The 16,709-nt window shown below is 37.6% G+C and overlaps 1 protein-coding gene across 2 annotated transcripts in view; it reads right to left on the bottom strand.

The window, feature by feature from the left end:
* Positions 1–15,189, bottom strand: part of LOC109094698 (neuroligin-2-like) — a 160,454-nt gene extending 145,265 nt beyond the window's left edge. Inside the window, exon 1 of one of the 2 annotated variants that reach the window (XM_042726986.1) lies at positions 14,178–15,189. The gene's annotated coding sequence lies outside the window, so the exon portion shown is untranslated. The remainder of the gene's footprint in view (positions 1–14,177) is intronic. The other variant, XM_042726985.1, reaches the window with a different exon arrangement.
* Positions 15,190–16,709: the final 1,520 nt, after the last annotated feature.

Below are 16,709 nucleotides of genomic sequence, written 5' to 3'. Positions count from 1 at the left end.
TCTTCAATTTTGATTGCATATTGACTCTACAAAGCTTTAAAAAAAAAAACCTATTTGTCCTTGCTTGATGATTTGACACAACAGTGAAATAACACTTTCTCCTCCTCAATACTATCATCAGGATTGCAGTCTTTTATAACAATCCACTTTACCTTTAAAAAATATTATTTTGCACAGTCACATTTAATCTTATTCCAGTGTGTTTTCATTTGACAGCAATGTACTATAATCCTGTCCCCAGTCCGTAATATAGATACATATGAGCAAATGAAACTTCACTGTCCAATGCCCTGCAGTACAATACAACATCCTATTCATACATCATTACAATGACTGTTGCTTGTGAAGAGATAAAGACAGAAGGAAGAATGTGTAGACACAGCAGAACAGAGGCTGTCTAGTAAAGTTAAACTCTCGAGAGATGAGCAGAGCCTCAAATTTCCAGTCCCATCGTACTTTTATGTTGTAGGTGGCAGTGTTGGGTTGGTTCCCATTAAGCCTCCTTAGTGCAGACGGTCTACAAATTTAGCATTGTCCTCTGACTAACAGCCTGTCTGCCATATGTTCATAGTCACCTTATACCTGATCCTCAAAAAACAGGCCTCCCACTGCCAAACAGGACTACAGTAACACCATGAATGCTTATAAGGGGCCGTTTTAATATACTGTAGGTCTGCAGCTTGTCCATCATTCTCTCTGTTTGTGAGGCATTTTAACTTTTCAAACAATGTTTGGCAAGCCAAGATTCAGGGTTTGACCTTGATGAACTTAACTGCTTTCCTAGATCTAGTTAAAAAATCGACTTAAATCTTCTTCCTTACATTCAAACTTTAATCGCAATTACACATCAGTTAAAATTCAGGAATTAAAAGGCATTCCCAATTCAACTCAGAATGGTGGTTGTGGGCACACCAGCCATAGCACGTGCTTGCAGAAATATCTCTGCAGATCTGTGAGAAAGATCTCAACCTTTCGGTCTTTTCGACGGCAGCCAGCGATCTAGTAATGGAGGGAGAGTGGCCCTGCCATAGCCTCGGCAGTAAACAAGAATGAAAGAGTGAACAGTGCTCCCCAGAGACACGGGCAACTCTCCAGGCAGTTAACACGAGCTTCGGAAGGGCACACGAAAGGGAGAGAGATGAAAAGAGAGGGGATGAGAAAGATAGAGAAAATGAGAATCAGGTGAAGTGACAGACAGAGAAGCATAAATAGGCTTTACTAAAGCAATCCTCAACATCCTGACAGCCTCATTCACAGCATCTAAGGTGGATTGTTACAACATGTCCTAACCAGATGCAAAGTGACAAGTTCCAGGAACAAGTCTTTACTGGAAGCAAATGTGCTGCACGATGAAATATAATCACAGGTGTTTAATATGCAGTAGAGAGGGATTTCATCCAATGCTATTTCACAGTGGGCGGGGCTATCTAGTGCCACTCCATAAAAAATAGACTCCAAATAACCCACAAAGTGTTCTGTCGCTTGATGCAGCCATGGCTGGTTAGGACAAAAACTATGATTTTCATGGAAAATATAGCTTTTATGGCCTGCCACTTTATTGCGCTGCGTCTGGTTACACGGTGTACAATAACATCATGAGGTTACCACTCTGTGACTGTAGGAAAGTGAGAGACTGAACAACTAAAACTGTGATACTAAGTTCATTTGACAGATTTCATTTAGCTTCTTTGCCCCCGCCATCAATCGAATAGGTGGAAATGTGCATGTACACCCAGTGTGGTGTTGATTTGCTTTTCATTGTACCTGCCAGAACCCAACCAGTGCGAAGACAAAATATCCATACGTGACAGCAGAGGTTCCCAACTGTTCTATTCCGATGGAGTCAAGGACAAGTAAAAAAAACAATGCTGAATGCAAATAATTAAATGTAGCTACTCAATTAACCATCCATAGTTACAGATATTAAATTATTTATATACTGTATACATTTGGGAACCCATATATATTGACATTCATTGCATTCCAGACATACACTGTACATTCTCCCTGAGAATCCAACTCGTGACCTTGACTTTGCTAGTGCTATGCTTTTAAAGCTACAGTAACAGTAACAAAATATATAATACAATGCTTTACATACACTACCATTTAAAAGTTTGGGGTAAGATTTGTAATGTTTTTGAAAGAAGTCTTTTATGTTCACCAAGGCCGCATTTAAAATGTAATTTATGCCTGTGATATTTTTTGTTTTGTTTTCCAGGACACTTTGATGAATAGAATGTCCAAAAGAATAGCATTTGTTTGAAAAGTATTTTTGTAACAAGTCTTTATAGTCACTTTTGATCAATTGAATGCACTTATTTTTACATTTCTTTATAAAAGTGTATTTTAATGATCCCAAACTTTTGAATGACAGTGTATCTTTAAATTATCCAATCTACTAAAGACTATAATAAATATAATTAAACTTATAACATGAATAAATAAAGTTTGTGACAACCACAATATGTTTTGTAGGAGAGTTATTAATAATTATTGGATTTCAAAATAATAATAATAATAATAAAATAAATCAAAGTGACATTATGAAACTAATTAATGAATTTCAGTAGTCTGTTATACATTTTTTGGATGATATTTTGGATCGCTATTTGATGACTAATGTCCTGAAGCTAAATCAGAATCATTGCCCAACCACACACTTTATATTTTCATTAAATGGGGAAAAAAAGACATAATAGCAGAACAATATAAAAAAGTTAAAAAAAAACAAAAAAAAAACATGTTATGTAAAATCTCAGTAATACAGCTAAACACAAGTCTATTCATTGTTTAAAGGAATATCACTACTCTATAACTGAAGCGTGGCGTTACACACTCAAGAACTAAACAATTGCTCGGAGCAATTATCAATGAGTGAGGCAACTCAATACTCTTTTATTGAACCACCCTCATTTGTACACCAGATAACATCCTTCTGCAGGAGAAAGGAGAGAAAGAAACAGAAATAAGAATTCCAGCATGTGCACTACAGAAAGGTGATACAAATGATGTGGATGCCTGACTCATTATATTTTCCTCATTGAACAATGACAACGGACCGCCATTAGAGGTTTCCCCTCCTGAACTGAACAAAATAACTCCTCCATACATCAGAGCAACACTGTGATGCATTTAGCTTATTAGAGATATGGTGAAATGGACATGCTGATGTGCTTCACAGGGCTGTAGTCCCCTCTTAGGACATCTGAGCATTAAACCCGGAGTTCGGCGGCTCAGGGAAGCCTCGCCCCACTAAATCATGTCTGCTGATTGCCCCCACAGACACATGTTCCTGGTCCTGATCCATTTAGCAACCGGCTTGGCTCATTAGGTTCTGACACAGCATGTATGTGTGAGTATGTGTGCGTGTGAAGAATATGTTAATAGTTAAGTGGGAAGCGAGCTGGTTTGGGTGAGGGGATACCAGTCTATCCTAATTAGACTGAAGCTCAAAGCTCGACCTCCATCCCAGTGGAAGAAATGAATGAAAACATTGCTGATTAACCTTTTATGGCCCCGAAGGAAACCACATACAGTACATCTACAAATAACAAACATGTTTTTAAAAAGACAATAAGAAAAGGTTAAGGAAGTGAAAAATATCCCCCGGTCCATTAAAAATGACACATCTGTGGTTAAACAGCAGTTCGAGCTCTGTCTATTGAATTACAGGGAAGAATGGTTGAAGTAGGAAGCTTGGAAAGCCTTTCTCTGGAGTCCTAATTTATGAGCATGCTGATCAATGGTTAATTAAGCAGAGAGACTGAGGGAAGAGAGGTGAAAGAGCAAAGAAAATCCGCAAGAATGAGGGGTGGTCATGGGAAATGTAGTCTTCTGTAATTACAATGTGTTTACACTGGCCGCATTGGCATTGAAATTAATATTAAACTGCTGACATTTCATCTGATGGGCTTCAAGAAAGGCTTACAAATGATTCATTATGTTTGAAAGCTCTGAGATTGCTGCCTCTGTGCTTCCTTGATGCATGAACCTACTCTGTGTGACAGTGTTAATTTTGGCAGGCATTTTTGATTTAGTCTTAGTCTTAGTCTTGAGACGAAAATGCTTAATAGTCTTAGTCACATTTTAGTCATTTGAGTCTTTCATAGTTTTAGTCTAGTTTTAGTCGACGAAATGTCATTGCATTTTAGTCAACTTTTAGTCACTACTTTTAGTCAATAGTTTTAGCCAAACTGTAGTTACCAAAATTTATTTTGGTAGCTATTTTATATGTAGTCTTCAAACTAAAATAATCATTAATTCTTCTCTCTTTAGACCAAATCAATTAAGCTTATGAGAAATTTGAATCAACGACAGAATTTGGAAAATCCTGAATAAATTATGACAATTTTCATTTTTGGATGAACTTTCCCTTTAAGTGAAAAAAGGAGCAACTTATATATATATATTTAAAGAAGCACAATAAGACAAATACAATAGAGATACAAATTAAACTCAATTTTCAGATACTGTAGGTTTTACTTAACATGTATACATTTATTTAACATCTTTTGTTGGTTAACATTAATGACAGATAGGTATTTAATTTGGAATGCTGCTCTTTTATATCGGAAGGCATGCATTAAATACTGACACACGTTCAGTTTTCAACCACCTGTTCACGTTTACTTAATCCATAACCAACTGTATGTACGTGAGATACTCTACACGATAAACATTTGGACTGCTGTGTGTGTATTTGAGCGTTGAGAACTGATTGCGCGCTGTATATGAGAACTGAGGAAGTGGAGCGTGCGCGCGAGAGAGAGCAATTCTATCAGCACGATTCCGCCTATCCCGCCTTCACTAACTTTAAATTAATCGACAACGAATTGTGACTCCCGGGAAAAACGGGATGTCTGGTTACCTTATCCCTACCCCTTCGGGTGCTGAGGCCATTGTTTCAGATCGCTAGTTCGCGTTTTATTAGTCTATCCATCCACTGCGGCTGCTATACTGACTAGATATGCAAACGCCCCATATCCGATCGCAATCCAATGACAGGGACGCACATTTTGAAAGACAAAAGCCTATAGGATGCATTTTGAATGTCCGATAGTCCTCAAATAACATTATAGTCCAGTCTCGTCTAGTTAACGAAAACGCGGCATAAATTTCGTCATCAGATATTATTTTTAGCTCGTCAACGTCTAGTCTTAGTCACAGAAAAAATGTTCGTTAACGAATATTTTTCGTCGTCGTCTTCGTTAACGAAATTAACACTGCTCTGTGATTAACTAACAAGGAATTTATAAGGCAAGGTTTCAATAATTCAAATCAACATAAAGGTGTGTGTGAGAGAAAGAATAATCTTCCCTCCAAAAACGAGATCAATACAAAGATGTTTTATATCATAAACCTTTCCATCTTCACCTTTAACTTGCCACAATCATCTCTGACACTTCTACTCAATTAAAAGAGTTTCAAATTGATTTTATTCATAAGTAGTTGCAATAAATGAGGTCGAAACTCTACAATGTACTTATCACCGCAGGTTGTAACTTTGGCACCACTATGATTTAAAATAATTTAAAGAGCCAATTAAAATGGGCTGAATTTTATTGCAGGAGAGAGACTATCAAGATCTTAAGATTCCTCTTTTCACAGATGAGAGGCATGATTTGCAAAGAATCAGCCTGATCCTTGAAAACATGTTTAGTTCCTTCTCGAAAAAAAAAGAAATCTGCTGACTTGTATTTATTTCCACCCTCCCCAGCTCAAACGTAATTTCCCTTCCCACTTACAAAAACTCTTCCCCATCTCATATCTTCCCCTTGTCTCTTGTGTTTTAGCCAGCCGTGGGGTTGCATAAGTGTCATCCCATTTCATTGGGTTATGCCATCCCATGTGCTGTGAAAAAAGAAGCTGCAACATATTATGTGCCATTCCCATGAGCCTGTCAGTGAGTGACATTAACATCCTCCGCTGGCCAGCAGGGTGTTAACATGTCTGTGTCTCTGAAGCAGCACACTTTGTCCCAAATGACTGTTGCTCTGAAATTGGTGGTGCTGGCAGAACAAGCTGCAATATCTGAAGCACCACCAACTGCCAGGTGCCCATTATTCTTAGTGTGGGTAAATGGCTTTTTTGGGGAGGAAAGGCTTTTTTGCCCTTTTTAAGAGCGGTGCTTGCTAATGATAATGTGTTTTTATTTTGTAAGCAATCACACTCACCTGGCAGACAATAATGTTGCTGAAAAAATCCAACAGAATTTCAGAGACATCAGTGCGTACAAACTTGCATTATCCACCTACGCAACAGCTTTGTGTGTTCAAGCAAATGTACAAAAAGAAACAAATGGTTGTTTTTTTAATTTTCTGAATTAAGTAACTATTGATAATGCAATTAACACACTATAGTACAACTGAACTCTAGCGAGTCAGGTGACTTTGGACCTTTAACATGATGCCAACGCCTATCTTTTTCCACTTCCTGTTCTTTTACTGAATTGATTTGGCCTTGAGGGAAAGAAAGAGCCTTCTGATGAATGAATCTTGAAAATCAGAGTTTCACCTGAAAAATGGCAGAGCACCAAACACAACGCCCAGCGCTTAAAGAGAAGGAAGAGACGAACAACTCAACAAGCTGAATCGGCCAAGAAAACCGTGTCATGCTTTTTTTTTTACTGGAGACATGAGCTCACTTAATTCCCTCCCTCCTATTTTCTCTCTGAATCCTTCCCTCAGTCTTTTTTGCTCAGTCTTGGCTCAGTGTGGATTTTTTTACCGCTGATTGTGACAGTAACAAGGATGAACTAAAAGACAAAACAATCTGGAAATCCTTCACCATTTTTAGCTCTCATTCCTATTCCAAAAAGAAGAAAAAAAAGAAAATTGTATTTATTTTTAAAATATATTCACATTGTTATTATTGTGTATTAATATTATTTTATATATTTTTTTATTATATATGATGAATATTTAAATTTTTTAAAAATACAAATGATTCACAATATTCAGTTAAGCAATGAAATCCTTGTTTTGTCAAATCATAATTTTTAAATGCTTTGTGTATGTATTACTGTACTGTACATTATGCAACATTTCTTTTTCTTTTCTCTTTTGAAGTTGGGATGAAATACTGTATGACAGACTATGTTCTTGAGAAAACTTGTGACAAGACTTTCATCAGTAAAGAATAGCTGCATACTGTACTAGAGTCTGAAACATAGCACTAGAGCAAGACAGACAGAGAGAGAGAGAGAGAGAGAGAGAGAGAGAGAGAGAAAGGGGGGTTAAAAGCGTACTTTCAGAAAGAGTACATAGTGCATCAGGAAGTGAGTGCAGATCCTTGATTAGCTGCTCCATTCTCCATCCTCTCTTCTTTCACTTCAGGTTCAACCAATACACCTGCTGCACTGATCTAGGACCAGCTGCTGTGCTCTAATATTGACACAGGTCAAGTGGCTAACCCTGCACTGCAAAGAGTATTTGGACCAGCAGGGCTCTAAGGAAGAAGAAAGAAAGAGAGAGAGAGAATAAGAGAGAGAGGCTCTAGCCATCACATCATCCTCCCAAAGTGCAGCACTGCAGCGCTCAGTCCTCAATGCCTCTGTCGCCCTCCTTAACCTACATAACCAGCCAGCCAGAGACACAGTCATGTCCTCAGCCTGGAAATGCCTCTAGACACAGAGGAAGAGAGGGGGTAAAAAGAGCGGGTAAAGCTAAAAGAAAGAAGCAGAGTCGGAGAAAGTATGTTGCCAACTACCTCACGATACAATGCACATCATAATATTATACTTAAGCAACATGCAGTTATTTAAACGACTTGCTTCTTGAATAACTAAACTATTGAAAATTAGTGGTTGACCGATATTAATTTTTGTGATGGGCGATGCTATTGCCGATATTTTTGAGAGCCAATATATATTGGTTTAATTTAAAGATAATAATAACATATGTATAATTATCGCTGAAATTAAATTTATATTTATTTTATATGATATTTACTAAATTGAAAATGGATAAATAAAACAATAATTTGAAATGAATAAAAAAAAAAACAGATTAAATAGAAAAAAATAAAATAGATTTATTTAGTTGGCAAATTTTTGGTTCTGTAAACCTATTTTAGTATTTTTCATAAATTGTTAAAAACATTCATAAAATAGAAGTAAACACTGTAACCAACAGTAACCTGGCATTCCTTTTGCATTATTATTTATTTATTTCAATAAACACAATGTAGTGTTAATTTCTCATAATTAAATTAAATGTTTATTAGAATTAAATTAAATTAAAAATTAAATGTTTATTAAAAATCTCGTTGGGACAGAACTTTATTAGACAGGAGCCCCATGCACTCAGGTGCTGGCATTTTTAGCACTGTTGAAATAAAAGACCAGCTTCTAACACATCATCCAAGCAGGATGATTGGCCAAAGCCGATAATTAAAAAGTGCCAAATATCGGTCGAGATCAGTTGACCACTATTGAGAATAAGACCACATAATCACAGAAACGAATTAAAATATTACTAAAAGAACCTGAGGTATTGGTATAAAAGAGCAGAAAAAAAAAAGAATTGGGATATATCAAGAAAAATATTATGAAAAATTATCAAAATAAATTCTGAAATTTGAAATTATTTATTTTTTGTTTAATATCAACTTATTTTTCAATCCCTGCCCTCCAGATTGTTTTCACAATCCAATCAGGTCCTTGACTGCATCTAATTTTTTCCCCCCTGTTTTAAAAAATCCTTTTTGACTCAGAAATATGCCACAGTATGGAAGTAAAGTGCAAATGCCATTTCATGTTGACTTTAGGAAGAGAGAGAAAAAGCTGGGGAAATAGGCAATAGAAAATACAGAGAGAATGTGTAAATGCTTCGTTTTTGTCCCCGGCAACCTGCCTATGATGGTCGGTTGTCATATCGCTGGCCGTTATGATGGTGGCACTTACTGTGTGCTGTCTAACGCCTATTATACATTAACATTCAGACAAGGGCACAGACAGACCCAGGCATCCACAGCAGACAGTCAAAATACACACACGCATATCTAAACAAACACCCTGATCAGACAGAGAAGCAAAGAGAGAAATATCAAGAAAAGTTGTTGTTGTACCAATTAAATGGCTAGATCTTGATCTTATTGAGTCTATCAGACCAGATTAACATCAATATTCAAACTATATCTTTTTCCCAGAATTCACAGCGTTACCAAGAGTAGCCAGAGCCCACTTGCCATAAGAGAACCCATTTGCCTTAATAGTCCCATTCTGTGTGTGTTAGTGTGTGTGCATATGTTAACAGAACAGGAAGGAAATGGAGTAATAGCCCACTCAATGCATTTCAACCCACTGCTCTGATGGTGAATGCATTGCACGAATTCCATTCGAGGACATACTTGCAACTAATGCTTCTATTTATATCCCCGAAATTTGACGGAATATGATTACAGATATAAGTGCAAGTGTCTGTGTGTGTATGTGCGTGTCTTACATAATAAATATACTAATCTAGCTGAGCGTCATCGTGCAACACGGATTTACTCAAATCCCCTCAACAGCAGGAAGAGGAAATCAGGCCATAGACGAGCAATGACCTTGCTGTGCTGGTCATGTGATGCGTGGCGGTGACTAAACTGAATATCAATGCGGATCGATGCGATCAAGACATGTCTCTATCGATGCTTCAGCGAAACCTGTGTGTTAATCCTGCAACAATTACCATTTGATAGATAGACAGAATAAACAAACAGCAGATGATGAATTAAACACTGCATTTTAAACAGATTTCTAAACACAGACAAGAAAAAAAAAGTCACCTAACACCATCCCCACCTGAGTGTTTGTATTTTTAGACGGCTCTTATTAACACTGAATGAATTTCACAGCGTCATGCCCTGGAAACCTGCGAGCTGCTCCGTATGCTTGTATTGTGGGTTTATTGGTCCTGTCAAACACACTCTGGGAGCTGACAAATCTGCCATAATAAACTTTGTGTTAAAAGTGAAGTGTGTATTTTTTTGATACTAAAATATTTCTATCCCAATGCAGAGACAGCTTAAAGTAAGCAATTTCCTGGGAGACAATGTGGGCGGTAGAACCGTCTGGGAAACCCATTATATATACGTTAGGGGTGGGCAATATACTGGTAGACATGATTAACAGGTAGATATTTGATAGAACCGACAGAGCTTTTGGACTATTGTCTCTATCACGGTTACACACTCATGTGTCACAGAAACTTGACATTTGTGTGTGTTTGTAATCATAGCGGTTTAAAAACAAGTGATTTTAAGCCAGTGAAATGCAATCAGCAGCGAAAGAGAACTAATTTCGCTATATATGCACACTGTCTGAAAGATGCGTGCCTGTGAAGATGGTGCTCATAGAGCGCGGGTTATTTTTTGCCACTTTATAGGCCTTGAAGGGTTAAGAACATACTAGTATGTGTCAAAAAACCCATCTTTGCAAGCATCCTCATAAACAGAGTAATTTAATATTACTAATATTAAGTGAAAGCAAACAGCTGAGAAAGAAAACACATGTGTAACAGTACATTGGATCCGGGAAGCTCTTAAAGTGACAGCAGTCTAATATTTCTGCTTTTTGTCATTCATGTTAATCAAACAACAGAAGAGATAAAATCTCTCACTGCTCTTGACTAGATCACTTTTGTAACTTTAATAAGAAGAAAAATACATTTAATTTCTATATTTAATTATGTATTAGTTTTTTTTTGTGACAAAAATTAAGAAATTTCTATGGTATCAAAAATTTTTATATCATAAAAACCTTATTTAAAGCCAAACTAACTATATCATGATATATATTGTTACTGTGAAATGAAATGACTTATACAGTATCGTGATTTTGGTCATATAATTATTTTGGTGAAAAAGCACTTTTCTTGAGTTTCATAATCAGCATTTTAGAATGTTTTCTGAAGGATCATGTGACACTGAAGACTGGAGTAATGGATGCAGAAAATTCAGCTTTGCCATCACAGGAATAAATTACATTTTAAGATATATTAAAATAGAAAACAGTTATTTTAAATTGTAATATTATTTCACAATATTACTGTTTTTAATTTTATCAAACAAATTCGGCCTTGGTGAGTGTAGAGACTTCTTTCAAAAACAGAAATCCATTTAACAGAATTCTGTTTAGGAACATTGAATTTCTACAAAGCTGCTACACTTCACACATCACCTTTAAGTCTTAAAACCCAACAGGTGCCTCACACACTGAGGGATGTGAATACGAGTGTGTGTCCAATGGTTTCATTCATGTCTTTAATCCGCTTGGCCCTCTTCACTGGTCTGTTTTATAACACCGATGTTCGAGTATACTTCACACACCATGGTAGCCGTGTGAGAGAATGTGATTCTTTTGAGCATTTGACCTTCCTCTAACCTTAAAACCAGAGCCTATGAGAAAGAGATAAGTGAGGTGCTATGAACAAAAAGAATAGAACAATCTATCGAAGAGGGAGGAAGGGAAACACAAACCAGAGGAGACAGGAGGACCATCACACCCTAGTGAGGACACAGATCTCATTAAAATGGCTGCCGAGTGGTGACATGATGGCCAGCATTGACTTAAAGCATTGGGATGCATGACCAGAGAGAATCCAGGATGTGTGTGTGTATATGTTTGTGAGAGAATCCTGCTTTTATCTCGTTCACCTTCCCCCTCAATCTATACCTTACATCTGAGCATCACACAGGCTCTGATCCAAGACCACTAAACACCTGGATAGGTTCTGTAGATGAAAGCACCACACATAACAAAAGTGGATAGAAATAACATAAACCAGGAGAAACCATCAAATCTGACCTTTTGACAGCACCACCTTTTATCCCCCGGCTTAATTCATCCATGACAATACCACACAAACACATACAGCCTATCTCACAGCCCCATCCGAGCATAAACGAATCCGATGAGCTGTTCTTAATGAACAGATTCCGGGCAAAGTGAAGGAACAGTGAGGTAAATATTGCGTACGCAGTCCTAGTAATAGACTACAGAGAAATCAGTAACTATCAGATGAACACATGGAGATTCAAGAGCCTGATGTCCAACTCCATATCTGGCTCAGTTCAGCCCATCTGTTACAGGGTACGAGACAGCACACACATACACACACACACACACACACACACACACACACTCACACACTTCTGTGTGCATCTACACCCATATGTTTGGGTTCTCCATCTTGTGAGATCACAAAGTCTATACTCCAGCAAGTCATCAAACACATAAAGCACATGCACACATGCTCATATATCCTCCAATGATGTGGCCTCCTGCCTCCCTGTCTTTAATCAGTTCATTGAAATCAATTAGGGCTCATTGATCCGACGCTTCTGCATGAATAAACAAGACATGCTGTCTGGTGCTGCTGCTAACACGCACGCACACACACACAGCAAAAAGCTGAAATGACACGTCCACATATTGCACTACTGTACACAAATATGCTCTTGAAGATGGCCAAAAGTATGTTGAAACTGCCTTATGATTGTGTTTCACTATAGTGAAGATGAAACTTATTGTTACAGGAAAAGTGAACATCTACAGTAACAAATCAGTCCAACACCAGGACAGACACACAGTTGCTTCCATCCATTAGCCTGCTCCCAAATGACACAGTGAGCTCCATATCTGCTATTTGGGCCAGAGAGAGAGAGAGCTCAGCATTCCCTGCTCACAGAACAGAGCGCTTCTGTGTCTTCTCAATTCTGCTATCCACTAGGTTTGGAATGGCCATACTAGGATAGCATATAAATGTGGCCCATTCTTTCAGACTATGTGTGTGTGTGTGTGTGGTAACTGCTGCTCTTGCTTCGACCTCTCCACCCATCAGATGTTCGGCACATCAGTGAACCAGCGATTACTTGTCTTTGATATACGGTGATAGGTTTATGTTTCACTGTGTGTGTAAGTGTGTGTGTTGCAGGATTACAGAGAAGGATGCTGTGGGCCGGAGTGATTCTTTGATAATCTAATTTTCGTGCTTTATGACGTCAAAGCATTTTCAAATACACTAAGAAAAAAAAATGAGGGAAGACCGAGCAGTGTTGTAACACCAATTTAATAAAAATGTACATTGTCTACATGGGGAGAATTACTACCATACATGAATAAACATTTAACAGAAAACATGTATGCTTCTTTATGCAAATATAAAGGATTTATAAGAGAAAAAAACAGAGTTAAATGAAAAATACAAATTTCACATCTGGATTCTGAATTGGATTTGTGATTATTCTAATGAATACTAGATGATATATGTTATATGATATACAGTATACACACACACACGCACACACACACACACACATATATATATATACAGTATATATATATATATATATATATATATATATATATACCTATACACACATACATATATGGTACCCATATCTAGCCTACATTACAAAAAAACTAATATATGAAAAACATGATTTTAGACTGATCAGCTTATGCATTTTTGATTCCAAATCTATTTGCTGTTTTGAATTTGCATTTAAAATGCTGGGGTGGGTGATGGGATGGCATATACAGTAAATGAATCAGAAAGAGTTTATTTAACCACAATAAATTCCTGGAAAGAATTGAAAAGTCCATGTTTCCAAATGGTTTTACAACTCAGTGAGGTAGGTACTCTTTGCACATGACATATTATATGAAAGTTATATGAAAATAAATATGGGTATATTACGTCAATGTTTGGGATATAATAATAATAATAATAATAATAATAATAATAATAATAATAATAATAATAAACAGTTAAAACAAATGTGTGAAAACAGTGCTTCGGAATTGGAGGGAATTTGTACAGACATAGATATGAATCTGCCCTGGCCAGAAAGGAAAGACAAATTTAAAGCATTTTTTAAGTATTAAAATGGGTCAATATGCACGTTTAATATCCCGACACACACACTCATGCACGCTACAGCACCATCCGCGCGCGTGCCCGTTATGCCCCAATTGAAACGCGCGCGGATGAAGCGCCTGTCGCTCTGCATTTCGGAAAAAGCTCCTGAACAGGTAGCAGCACCACGCAGTTTAAACAGCAAAAAGCGCTCCTGTTACTTCCCCTTATCCCAACAACATTTTATGTAGGCTACTTTGCAAATGGAAACCCTGCTTCCTACACAACAGCCTAACAAACAGTAAGAGTTATTTTCCACAGAAGTGCCTTTACCTAGGAATGAGCCGCAGGCAGGAATCAGGGGTCGGTGTACTGGAGCTCTGTGGGTATTTCCTCGTTTTCTTAAGCGTTGCTCAGCGCAATTCCATCAGCCTGAGCTCGGGATAAACCAAAAGATTCTCCGTTGTCCGGGAACAGCAGGAAATGTCTCACGGTTTCTCCCGACAACACCCAGACACAAAACAGATTCAGAGGAAACGGTTTCAAAAGTGAAGAACTGTAGCTGGATCAACACAGCGTCTTAATGAAGTCTAGTTGAATTTGTCCGTTGAAAAGCTCGTTTGGAAACGACCGCCGGCTTCTCCCATTATAGCGCATATGGGGGGAAACGAAACAACAAACACAAATTCACTTCTATGACCTGTTTTCCCCCCTCTATGAGTCTAATCAACACTCCCTTTCCGTTTAAGCGTATCTGAGGTGATTTCTTTCGGTTTTCCGGGAACAAACGCCGACGTAACGCGCTGACTTTTGTAGGGAAGTCTGGTGTTTAATCTGTCAGCGTCTCGAGCGTCTGATTCCAGCTGCTGAGGGCGGTAGTGGTGCTCACTGGCTCCGCTGTCGTTTCCCCGTGATCCCGGGAGCGACGGGAGAGATGCTGTGAGGTTTCTGATTGCCCATCTCTCTCTCTCTCTCTCTCTCTCTCTCTCTCTCTCTCTCTCTCTCTCTCTCTCTCTCTCTCTCTCTCTCCTCTCCTCTCTCTCTCTCTCTCTCATGCGCGTTCACGCGCTCTGTATCCAAGCTGCTCTGTTGCTGTGACTACGCGCGCATTCCACGCGCCGGCCTCTCAGCATCCCTGCATTCCTGTGTGATACAGCTCTGCTGGACACGACACTAACAGACCCCGACGTATAACGTGCGCAGAGCTGCAAGAAAGCCAAGGCTGAATTTTATACGATATGATACGTTTGGTTTCTCTCCCCTTCCTCGCGCACGAGGTCATCCTCAGTCCTGCATCAGAATGACGTCAGGGCATATTAAAGTGGCAGAAGCCCCTCTTGTTCACCATCACACGATCTCAACCGCGCTGGATGATGGGGGATCTTCTTACATATCCATGTTGCGCGAAGGGTGATGGAGACGCGCATCTTTGGTACCCAAAAGATTGCACTCGTCATTCTCAGGAAAACGGCCCCTAAAAAGTCAGGAATTAAAAATAAATAACCATATGTAACCATAAAATATTGTTTATAACAGCATAACATATATTTGTAAATAGACAAAGATTAGGGTTTACGTTATATATATATATATATATATATATACAGGGGCGCTAGACTGGGGGTAAAACCAGTACTGATTACCAGGGCCCCAAAGGAAGAGAGGGCCCTTGAAAAGTCTGGAATATATTTTATTTTACCTGGATATTTTCATGGGGGCCCATCAAAACTGCCTATGCATAGGGCCCAGGATCTTGTGCAATGCCCCTGTAAAATGTAACATGTTTATAAATATAGAAATGTAACGTGTTACACTGTTTCTAGACCTTTTTTTGGTTGTTGTTGTTGTATAATAATAATATACCACTGCAAACATATAGGTTATTGTCAATTTTTTCAGTGATGTAATATTTTTCCATTTTTTAAAACCATATTTTCTCCGAAAATACACAGAAAAAAAAAATTCTTAATTTTCACTTAGACATTAAATTTTCCAACTAATTACAAAGAAACAGCAAGTAACAGATTGAATTAAAGGTGAAAATTTGAAGTTGAAAGACCTTGTAAAAAGTACACTAATAATAACTTGAATAGTCTTCTTTTTTTTTTTTTTTTTTTTTTTTTTTTTTTACAGTGTACATGCCTATGAAGTGAAATTTATTTCAATAAAAGCAAAACTTGGGTACAATACTTTTTTTCTAATTCAATAATCCATTAAAATATAATAATGATGAATGTGGCCATGTAAACTGATTGATATTATGATTAAGAATAAACCACTGAAACAATGTACATTTTCTTTAAAAAAAAAAAAAAAAAAAAAAATCACATCAGTCAAATAATGTCAGTAAATTCAGTGATGATTATATCAGGTCTGATGGCTCATGGGGTCACAAATGGCACCTGACAATGACCTGCCTACAGGACTGTCAGATGTTTGGTTACATTTACAAAACAGAAAGGAAACACAATACAATACTTAATCATTAAATTTAAGCAGCGTTAAAATGAACTCAGTAGACTCTAATTGTAAACTACATGACATGCAATTATTTCACAATCATCCATCACTTAACATCAGTGTATTATAATGAGAAAGAAGCAGTTTTATAAATAATGATCTAATAACTATAATCTTTGATTCTGCTCCAGTTGCACAAACTGCAGTACTATTATCTCTACACTCATGAAAAAAGGACATTTTAGAGACAGTAATAAGCAAAATCACAGCACTCTTGTGGGAATATCTATTTTCTAATTCTGCTCTACAGCATGATGTGATGAGCGTCACCATGGTGAGACCCAGCTGAAGCACATCCAGGTAGATACACAGAAATAGATCGCCTTCTAACTAGTCTCCAGACAA

Source organism: Cyprinus carpio, chromosome B7 (genome assembly GCF_018340385.1).
Source record: "Cyprinus carpio isolate SPL01 chromosome B7, ASM1834038v1, whole genome shotgun sequence".
Lineage (NCBI taxonomy): Eukaryota > Metazoa > Chordata > Actinopteri > Cypriniformes > Cyprinidae > Cyprinus > Cyprinus carpio.
The sequence above is the reverse complement of the archived record's forward strand: the minus strand, read 5'-3'. Positions and strand labels throughout refer to the sequence as shown.